The 9,826-nt window shown below is 34.2% G+C and overlaps 1 long non-coding RNA gene across 1 annotated transcript; it reads left to right on the forward strand.

The window, feature by feature from the left end:
- Positions 1–445: 445 nt before the first annotated feature.
- LOC132058396 (uncharacterized) lies at positions 446–3,000 on the forward strand. Its single transcript, XR_009415291.1, has 4 exons — positions 446–1,089; positions 1,908–2,228; positions 2,306–2,471; positions 2,557–3,000. It is a non-coding gene; the product is annotated as an uncharacterized LOC132058396 (long non-coding RNA).
- Positions 3,001–9,826: the final 6,826 nt, after the last annotated feature.

Here is a 9,826-nt window from a genome sequence, read left to right on the forward strand (position 1 = left end):
GGATTTATTACTATTTTTAACAATGCTAAGTGATTTTAGGTTAATTAAAATTGATAAAAATAAGAAAAATAGTAGCTTAAGTTAGAATTTTGACATTGTCTTTGATAGGTTTACTTGTGATTTATTCATTCTTGTTAGCTTTTGATATATATATATATATATATATATATATATATATATATATATATATATATATATAAAATAAAAAATAAAAACCTTAGTTCTTGTGAGTTTATTCTTAATTCATAGCAACTATTGGGCCTTTTGCGTAAATTGTCCTTCTATTTATGGGAATTTGGCACAGTGTGCTAAGTGTTAGACTTAATTGGCATATATTAGCCAATCTTTAATAAAGTTGGCACAAAAAGGCCAATATATATGTTTTGGGTCAAATAATTTTTTGACAGTATGACCCATTATTTTTTGAGAAAAAATAGGTCCCACCTTCTCATTCTCTCTCCACATTTGGGAATTTGATACGTTAATTTCTCTCTCCCACCTTCTCATTCTCTCTCCACGTTTTGGAATTTGATACATCAGTTTCTCTCTTTTTTCTCTCCAATTTATTTTCTTAGTTTCTCATTCTCACCATAACTCTCACCACTTTCTTCTCCTAAAATCATTCAGTTAGAACTAACACTACAAGATTCTCCACAATAAACTCTCATATTAATAGCCATAAATTTCAAAAAATTTATTAGGTTTATTAGAGTTCAAAATAGGAAATCACATTCGGATCAAAATTTGGAGTCTTTTGTTGATTTATACTGAATATGGGGAAGAAAAGTTCTTCAAAGAACTTTAGCAAGAATCATGCTTCTGATTCTGATTTTGAACATTCCTATTCTGAAAATTCTGATTTTGTAGATTCTAATATGGATAATTCTATTTTCGAAGATTCTGATTTTGAAGATTCTCCACCAAAGGTTTTGAAATATAAACATGCAGCAAGCCTTGTTGAGCTGAAAAAGAGAAAGCGTAAAGATAGTGAAGAGGATGCCAATGTGGGTTTAAAACCTTCAAAGCGAAAGGCAAAAAAAAAAAAAAAAAAAAAAAAGCGGTGATGAAGTAGAAAATCACCAATTGGAGGTATTTATTCTTTTAATCAGTCATTTCTCTTGGGAAATTTTTTGAGGCATATGAGTTGTTGATTGTGTAGGTCAGTAGGTATAATGCTTTAAAAAAATTTGTTTAATTGGTTGATTATGTAGCTCAATAGGTGTAAAGTTTTAATCTTTGACTGTCTAATATCAATGATTTCCAGTATAAGCTTTCTTTTACCAACTAACATGTAAGCAATGTCTCTCATGTTGATTTATCTGATAAGAAATGATCTGTAAGAGTGAATTTGAGATTTGGGAGATGAATGCAATTTTGAGTTGCATACACTTAATGTATACATGTGTTTGGTGATCTTGTTGTTTATCGCAGTTGTATTTTGTATACATATATTGTATAAATGTATTGTATACACCTTCTGGTTTTTCTGGTTGTTGTATTCACCTAATGTATACATATGTTTGGTTATCTTGTTTTTTATCGCAGATGTATTTTGTATACATATATTGTATACATATAATGTATACACCTTCTGGTTTTTTCTGTTTGTTATAGTCACCTTATGTATACATGTGTTTGGTTATCTTGTCTTTTATTGAATCTGTACAAAACATGTATTGTATACACCTTTTGGCTAAGTAACGAAATGTATACACATGCTTGGTTTTATTGCATTTGCGTTGTATAAATCTATTATATACACGTGCTTGTTTGTTGATTACAGTTGGTTTATTGTTTGATTTTAGTTGGATTTGCGTGGATATATTGCATACACCTTCTGATTTGGATACATATGGTTGTGCACATAACAATCTCTATTCATGCTGAATTTGAATTTCATTATGCAGGACTGGGGTTATTATGTCCCAAGGGATAAAAAATTCTACCATGTATTTTTGGGCATCTCAAGGTCCAATCACTGGTCCAAAATTCTCAAAGTTCTCACTTCTCACTTTAGTTGGAATCCTTTAGCCTTATTTTTTATAGTTATAACATTGTTGTTACAGACTTATTCTTATATCAGCAGATGTTGTTTCAGTGTTAACTTTTTTAGTTAAATTATTTATCATTTTCTAGTTAAAATATCCGAATAGGTACATGAAAGGAATAGTGTGGCTAATTAAAATGATAATGGGGCAACCAATCCCAAAGAACACCAATCAGTTGAGGTATATTTTAGTGTAAATTATATAAATTCTAACTTTAACTCTTACTTAATTGATTTAAGTTTGTCATGATGATATAGGTTCATAGAGTTGAGAATGCCGATGATTTCTTGGATGCATCTTACCCCATCAATGAACAGTCTCATAATGAAATGCTTTGTAAAAATGATGACAAGCGTGAGACGATCGCATGCCAAATTGGATCTGAATGCAATTCGAGTGATGGCAACTTATCGCCCGTTCATGGTATGTATATAAAAACCTTCTTTATTCTTTACTTGTTTATATATAATTTAAAAAATATGTTCCAAGTTAAATGTAATTATAACAGGGCTGCCTACATTTGACGGTGGTGATTATAGTCTTCCAACGGACTCTCAAATAATGGTAGCGTATGACCAGTCTATTAATCAACACTCGGGATTGAAGGATCCACTGGTTCCGCAGCCTATCAATACCAAAGACCTTGAAGTGATAGAAGATCCGACTCCCAAACCTCCAAAAAGAGCCAAGTTTCCTGGGAGATTACAAATGTCACCATTCGTCACCATTCCTGATAGTGCTGAGAGTAGTAAAGCAGTTCAGAGTAAAAAAAAGAAAAAACTTTTACTATCAAACATCCATTCAACGTAGAGATTGGGGTAGATGTTGACATGGAAACATCCAATGAATCATCTCACTTTGAAAACAGATGACTTATGCAAGGTTGAGCATTTGAATCTCCACGTGCACTGATCATTAACACACACAAGAGAGTACCTAAAACAAGTAAACTCAAAAATTAAATATACAACACAAAACATACGAATGGAAATAAAATTTGAACTCGTTTTTCTAAAAACAACATATTTTGTATATTGTCGGCCAACTCTATCACAACCTACTAATCTTATGTTTATTAGTAGTAGACATTAAACAAATTCTTTGCATTAGATTTTATGTATACATAAAAGTATTATTAAGTTATTTTATTACAAAAGTAAACATTCACTTCACATCCACTGATTGAAGACAAAATACTTAACTTAGTTGATGTATACTATTATTTAATTATAAAAGAATACATCAAATGAATGTATCCATCAAGTATTCTCTTCAAATGACTACAGGTATACATAAACTATTCTTGAAAAAGGAAGAAAACTTATTTTTATTTTATACATCATATGTATACATAAACTATTCCCTGTACGCAACTTTGAAGATATTGCCAAGAATCTTAAGTTTGCACTTTCACTCCACACCAGTTGATTGAAGTAAATAATCAGACGACGATGCTCTTTCACAGTGGATGTATACTTTTATAATTGAATAAAAGTATACATCGCTAAAATGTATCTATCAAATTTTCTCTGCAGCCAAATTCTTGTATACATAAACTGGTTCTATACATCAAAATCATCTGATATTCATTTGACAATATCTAAAACCAGTAAAAAAAAAATTATACATACTATACAAAACAAACGATTGCCAAATAAATTAACATATAAAGATATATTTCGCATATACACCCGTACCTCGACGTACTCAATCTTTTCACCTTAAACTGGATTTTTTTCCGAATTGCATAATTTTTCATGACAGTCACTAATGTCTCTTTTTCCTTGAAAAGATGACCTTCCGCAGGAATGTTATCAGTTACACAATCTATTATATGACATTCATTAAAAAAATGCAGCTTCACGATCCACCATATTATTGTAATCAAGCAAACGGACTGTGTCAATAATACTTATTCCACGACTTTCATCAATTCGGATACTATCATCCCCAATCCCAACATTATTAACCGGATGCATACAATGTATATCACTAGCTCTCCACGTTATACACAAAGGATAATCTTTTAAATTGCTATTTTCTTTCTTCAACTCAATGTATACTTGCACTCCCATATTATTGCGTATCAACTACCGGATTTCAAAGGAATTGACTGGAGTATCCACATTCAGATTAGTAGAAATTATATGAATTAAACCATTGAAATCAATATCTGTATTGAGAACAACTGCTTCCATGGAATAATTCACAAAGCTGTTGTTATTGTCCCATTCTCTGCTATGCTGAATCAAAATAGGTAACGATGTCATCTTTTTCTATTGATCTACGGTGTTTTGTATATCAATTGATGAGAAGATCTTTATCGCTTCACTTTTCTACAAACCCACTTATTCCATTACGTAGAGTTTAAGGAATATGGGGGGTTATAAGAGTTGAGCCACAAACAACTGTCTGTATTTACTGAATTTTAAAATTGGTTAATATTCTCCTTCTTTAATGGTACACGTTCACATTAAATAAGGGGAAGAAAAAAAAAGCATCCCTGTTTTTTAGGCGCCTCATTACTTAATTGGCCACATAGTGCCAATATTTGCAGGGCACAATTATGCTAAAAGTTTTTTGGTTAAAATAATGCCAATAATTTGTTAAAGTTGTATGAAAACGTCAAATTCCCTTTATTTTATAAGGGTGATAATTATGGGCTTGGTTTATAAGTATTGTAATTCATTTTTTTGGCTTTGTAAATTAAATAATTGACCTCGGCCTATTACTAATGTTTTGTGCACCTATCTTTTGTGACCTCCCCAATTTGTTGGTGGATCTTTCGCGGCCCACTAACATTTCTAAATCGAGTCAACCCCTATCATGGAAGGTTTAAGGCATTGGAGCATAATTTGGAGCAAAAATATTTATTTATGCATTTTTCTATTGGGCTTGGTCAGCCCAATTCCCTACTCTTTATATTATTTACTTGATTATATAAGAGTTGCTAAAATTGATTTTTCAAAATTAAAAAAAAAAAATCGTTTAGGCAAATTTAGGATTGCGGATGATTTTGAGGATTTTGGATACCTTTAATATGATTTTGAACTTATAGGCAAACTTTAGGACAAACTTGAGTTCGAAAAGATATTTTGTAAACTTGGATTATGATTTTGGGTGAACTTTTTTGACTATTAAAAAGACTAATGAGTTAACTTTGAGTCTTTTTGTAAAGATTAAAACCAAGAATTGGATAAAAGTTCTAAAAATATGGCTATCCTATGGAGTATATTAGTATGCCTATAAAAAATATTTTCAAAAACTATTTTCTATACTTAAAAACATTTTTTCTTAAAAAAAAAAAATTTCTAAACTCGGGTGGGCTTACGTAGTGTTCTACTCGGGTTAACGCCTTTGGGTTTTAACCTAGGTGTTCTATTCTGAAATCCAAAAAGCGCCCAATTTTGGGCAAAACTCTACCATATTTTGTTTCTTAAAAAGGAGTGTTTTTGGCATGAATGACTAATTTCTATTTGTGGAAATACGAAACAAAAACTGTTTTTATCACAAGCAATTTATATCTACAAAGGCATACTATTAGAACCCGTATGTCAACCGTATTTTACGGATCCTTAATACCGGAGTGCCTAATATCTTCCTCGGGGGATCACCAGAACCCTTACCCATATTTTGGTTAGATTAGGTTTCTTTTAAAATTTAACTGTTTTAAATGAACCCTTTTCGAATTGGTTGTCCTAATTTCCTAAAAATTAGGTGGCGACTCTAAAACATTATCCATTTAGAGTATCATTACGTAGAGGTATATTTTTCCTTTTTCTCGATACGATTGACCACTATCCTTCCTCGAGACACTTTCCTTTTTAAATGAGACAAGTGCAAATGCGAATTGAAAAAAATATCGACCCGCTACAATGGTATAGTCGCTTGAATGGTTAGATGTGTTTCGGTTCGATAATGGAGACGTTCTAATTTAGTGAATCAGAGATGAGGCTTAAACTTATTCGAGTTATAGGAATCATTTTGGAATTCAAAATAAGGAATGAAACTAGGGAACCTTGGTAGAGGAAAGTGGGTCATTGTAGGCCAAGTATATGCTTCGTTGGATTTAGAGGTTAGTCGGTTTAGACTTCGATGCGTTGAAAGGAAACTCTAATGTGTAAAGTGTGTGGTGTGATTCTATATCCAAGGTTGGTTCGTAGTGTGCAAGACTTATGATTTTGTGGTAATTGATTTAGTGGATTCGAGAATTGGTTAGTATTGGTCGAGTGTGGCAAGAATGCGGTACATCCTTGGAAGTACTTGAGTCTACTTAAATTGCGATATTGTGATCTAGCATAAAATAGAAGAACTTGTGATTGTTGTGTGATTTTGAGGAAGTAGCCCACAGAATGGGTAAGTGATAAGAAGTTATGACCAGTGGCTAAGTGAGAAGTAAGATTTCAGGTAACTGAGAGGTCGAGTTTATTGGAAGTGCCTTGCGTGTACCACTTGGACAGTTTCACAGTACTTTATGGTGGAAGAGTTAGCATGAGTTTAAGAGAAAGGATTTGTAGAAATTCTTTGTTCCCGAGATGGGATCGTATTGTGCTAAGTGTTTTACGTTATGAACAATATTGACTTTGGATATTACGGCTCCGAAGTGATTATGCTTGTTAGCACCAGGGATTATGAGATTTTGATGCTTTCGGAAGTATTATGGGTTATTGAGGTATTACAATGGAAAGTTTGATAGTTAAAATATTAATTTATGAGTACATATGTCCTTAATGTCGGAAAATGCGGGTTGTACCAGGTATGCGTATTGGGTAACGTTAAGGAATTTGAGGTTGCATTTGCAAGATTTAGTTATCCGGTATCTTGAGAATAATTTGGATAAGTTTCAGCTTTTAGAGCCGAGAGCGGTAACTTATGGTTTGCTATGCGCAGTAAGAGTGTGATGGGTTTCGGATCTTGGAATCAGTTTGTGTGATTACTAATATATTCTGAAATGGTGCATTCATTGTGGGTCATTATGGTTTGAATGGAAATGGTTAGATCGAGTTTGTAACTCCAAGGGAACTTATGGGTTCCAAGTAAATCAGTTTAATGGATGTGATAAGGAACGCTTGACTTTTGAGGTTTGTTATTAGTAGTCCTTATGGTATCTCACCAGAGCCAGCCTTTCGGTTAGTACAATGGGTTGTAATGATAATGGTTGTGCTTTGGAGAATTCTAGGATTGTGATAAGGCTCCGTTCTGATCATTGGATATTGGCAGATCCTACCTTATGCGGTACTCGATGGTAAGTTCCTAGATCAGTGATTTGAAGAGTTAAGAAGACTTAAGACTGACCAGGTTGGCTACGAGAAAGATAAGTTGTGATGAAATAGCTTAGAGTTTTCTGGAAGATTTAGGATTCTCTTTTGGGAAGAGTAAGTCATGGTTTCGGTTTGTATAGTATACTTCTAAGAAATTGTGATCCAAGGAACGACTTGAACAATAAAGGGGGTGGAACAAAAGGATTAGCTAGCTCAGAATATCTTACCAGTTCAGAAAGTACTATGATTTGGTTATGTCTAAGGGTTCGTGCTATTTGATTTATGTATGTGAGATTCGTTGTGTGTTTTAAAGGCATGGTAATTGGGTCTTTTGGCTGAGTGCGAACGAATTGCTGTTTGGGTTTGCATCTTGTTGAAAGAGCTTCGTGTTGGTTGTGATATGATTTCCTTGGTTATCATAAGCTTGTCCTACTCTCGTTCTTTGCTCGAGGACGAGTGATTGTTTAATTGGTATCTGATGTAACAACCTGTTTTGTCGTTACCATGATTTTTCCATTTTTGCCCTCGTTGACCCGTTCCTGAGTCTCGTTAGAACTATTTTGACCTGAGCAGATAGTTGGCATGACCTTCTAAGCATCGTTGTGGGCTTTAGAATGTTTTCTAGAAAAATTGGGCCTTAACGGAAAATGAGTTGACTCAAAGTTGACTTTTGGGTGAACGGACTTTTTTTGAAAATTCGTCGATTTCGAGAGGTTCGGATGACCATTTGTAATTGAGTGGTGGGTTTGGTTCGGTTCCTAATGCACTCGGTTGCGTTTTGGAACTTGGGTTGGGAAGTTGATATTTAGGCCGTCGGGGGTTGACTTGGCTGACGAAGCCTCTATTGGAAATTTCGTGGCCACGAGTGCATTCGTAGCGCGTTTTTATGCATATCTGCATATTTGGTTTGTGTTCGGGAGGTTCCGGGATGGTTCCGGGTGTCAATTTCAATTTTGGAAGACACCAGAATTTTCTGGTGTCTGGTGACCGCTTTTGCGGTGGGCTGACCGCTATAGCGGTTGGGTGACCACTATAGCAGCTGATGGGCAAAATCTGCTATTAGTAAGTGTTAAAAGCCCCAACCTTAAGTCATTATTTCATTCTCATATCTCTAAGCTTGGGAGGCGATTTTGAGAGGGTTTCCACTAGTTCTTCACAAAGGTAACATCCTTGACCTTAGAATCATCTATTCACTTCTCTTAACCATTAGTCTATGCTAAGATTCTTCCGAAGAGTATGAAGGCTAAGTGGGTTTTGGGGTTTTCTTATATAATGAACTTGTGGTTATAAAACCTTGATTTGTTGGTGGATTTAACTTGGGTAAGCATGGAATTGATGGATAATAGCTATAGTAACTTGAATCTTCCATTTCTAAGGCTTAATTTGTGAATTAAAGGCTAGGGTTTATACCCAAATTTGGGGGTTTTCATATTAATGATGATTTTGAGAATTAATTGAGTATTCCGATAATTAAAGTAATGGGTTTTGACCTTTTAGTATTGAATTCGGTATTTTGGTCATAAAATTCCCGCTTTGCCCTTGAGACTCGTTTTTCCTAAATTAAGGGTTGAATTTTGACCCGAATAAAAAGTAGCCAATATTGGTATCATTATTCATGGATTCTTACATAGAATTCATATGTGATAGAGTTTGATTATTTTGAGACGCTTCGAAAGAGAAGGCAACGTGTGGGTCCGTGGCACTTGCTCGGCTGCCAGGTAGGTTATGGTTTTCCTTTCTGTAGACTCCGGTTAGTTTCCCATATTCATGTATTAGAAGGAACGGAGAATGCATGTATAGGAATTGGAGATTTGGGATGGAATCCTAGGATGGTATTGATGTGGTTTTCTTGAAAATCAGTGGATTTTATGTGACTTGGGAGTAGCGGGTGATACCTATTTTCTGTGTCTAATGATGAGAATTCCGTAATATGTGATTATTTGTGTTATGCCATTAATAGTGAATCTAGTTGATAAATAGAAGGATAAAATGCACCAACGATTGTGACTGAGTTCTAGATTGAGTTGTGACGAATGATTGTGGGTGTAGGGCGAGATTTCTTACTCTAAGCTAATAGGCTGATCTAGGGAAGTGGTGATAATGCATATCAATTCGATTAACCTGTTGTGTGTTGGTACTAGCCACCCGCTGTGTTGTGATTTGATTGTTCTATTGTGTCGGCTTGATGCCATAAGTGGTTGATAAATATTGGATTTTGATATCGTCTTGATTACGATATTGTTGGCATACCCACTGTTGGTATTTGTGATTTGGATATATTTTTGGCATACCCACTATTGGTATTTGTGATTCGGATATATTGTTGGCATATCCACTGTTGGTATTTGAATTCGGACATATTGTTGGCCTACCTAATTGGTGGTACTTGTGATATTGAGCACGATTATTGATGTGATTCAAGCATTACACGCACTCTCATTTTCATGATACACCGTTGAGATATTGATGACATTTAATGAAACACTTGATGAGCTGGGCTCAGTTTTATTTGAGTGA

The sequence above is a fragment of the Lycium ferocissimum genome, chromosome 5 (genome assembly GCF_029784015.1).
Source record: "Lycium ferocissimum isolate CSIRO_LF1 chromosome 5, AGI_CSIRO_Lferr_CH_V1, whole genome shotgun sequence".
Classification (NCBI taxonomy): Eukaryota; Viridiplantae; Streptophyta; class Magnoliopsida; order Solanales; family Solanaceae; genus Lycium; species Lycium ferocissimum.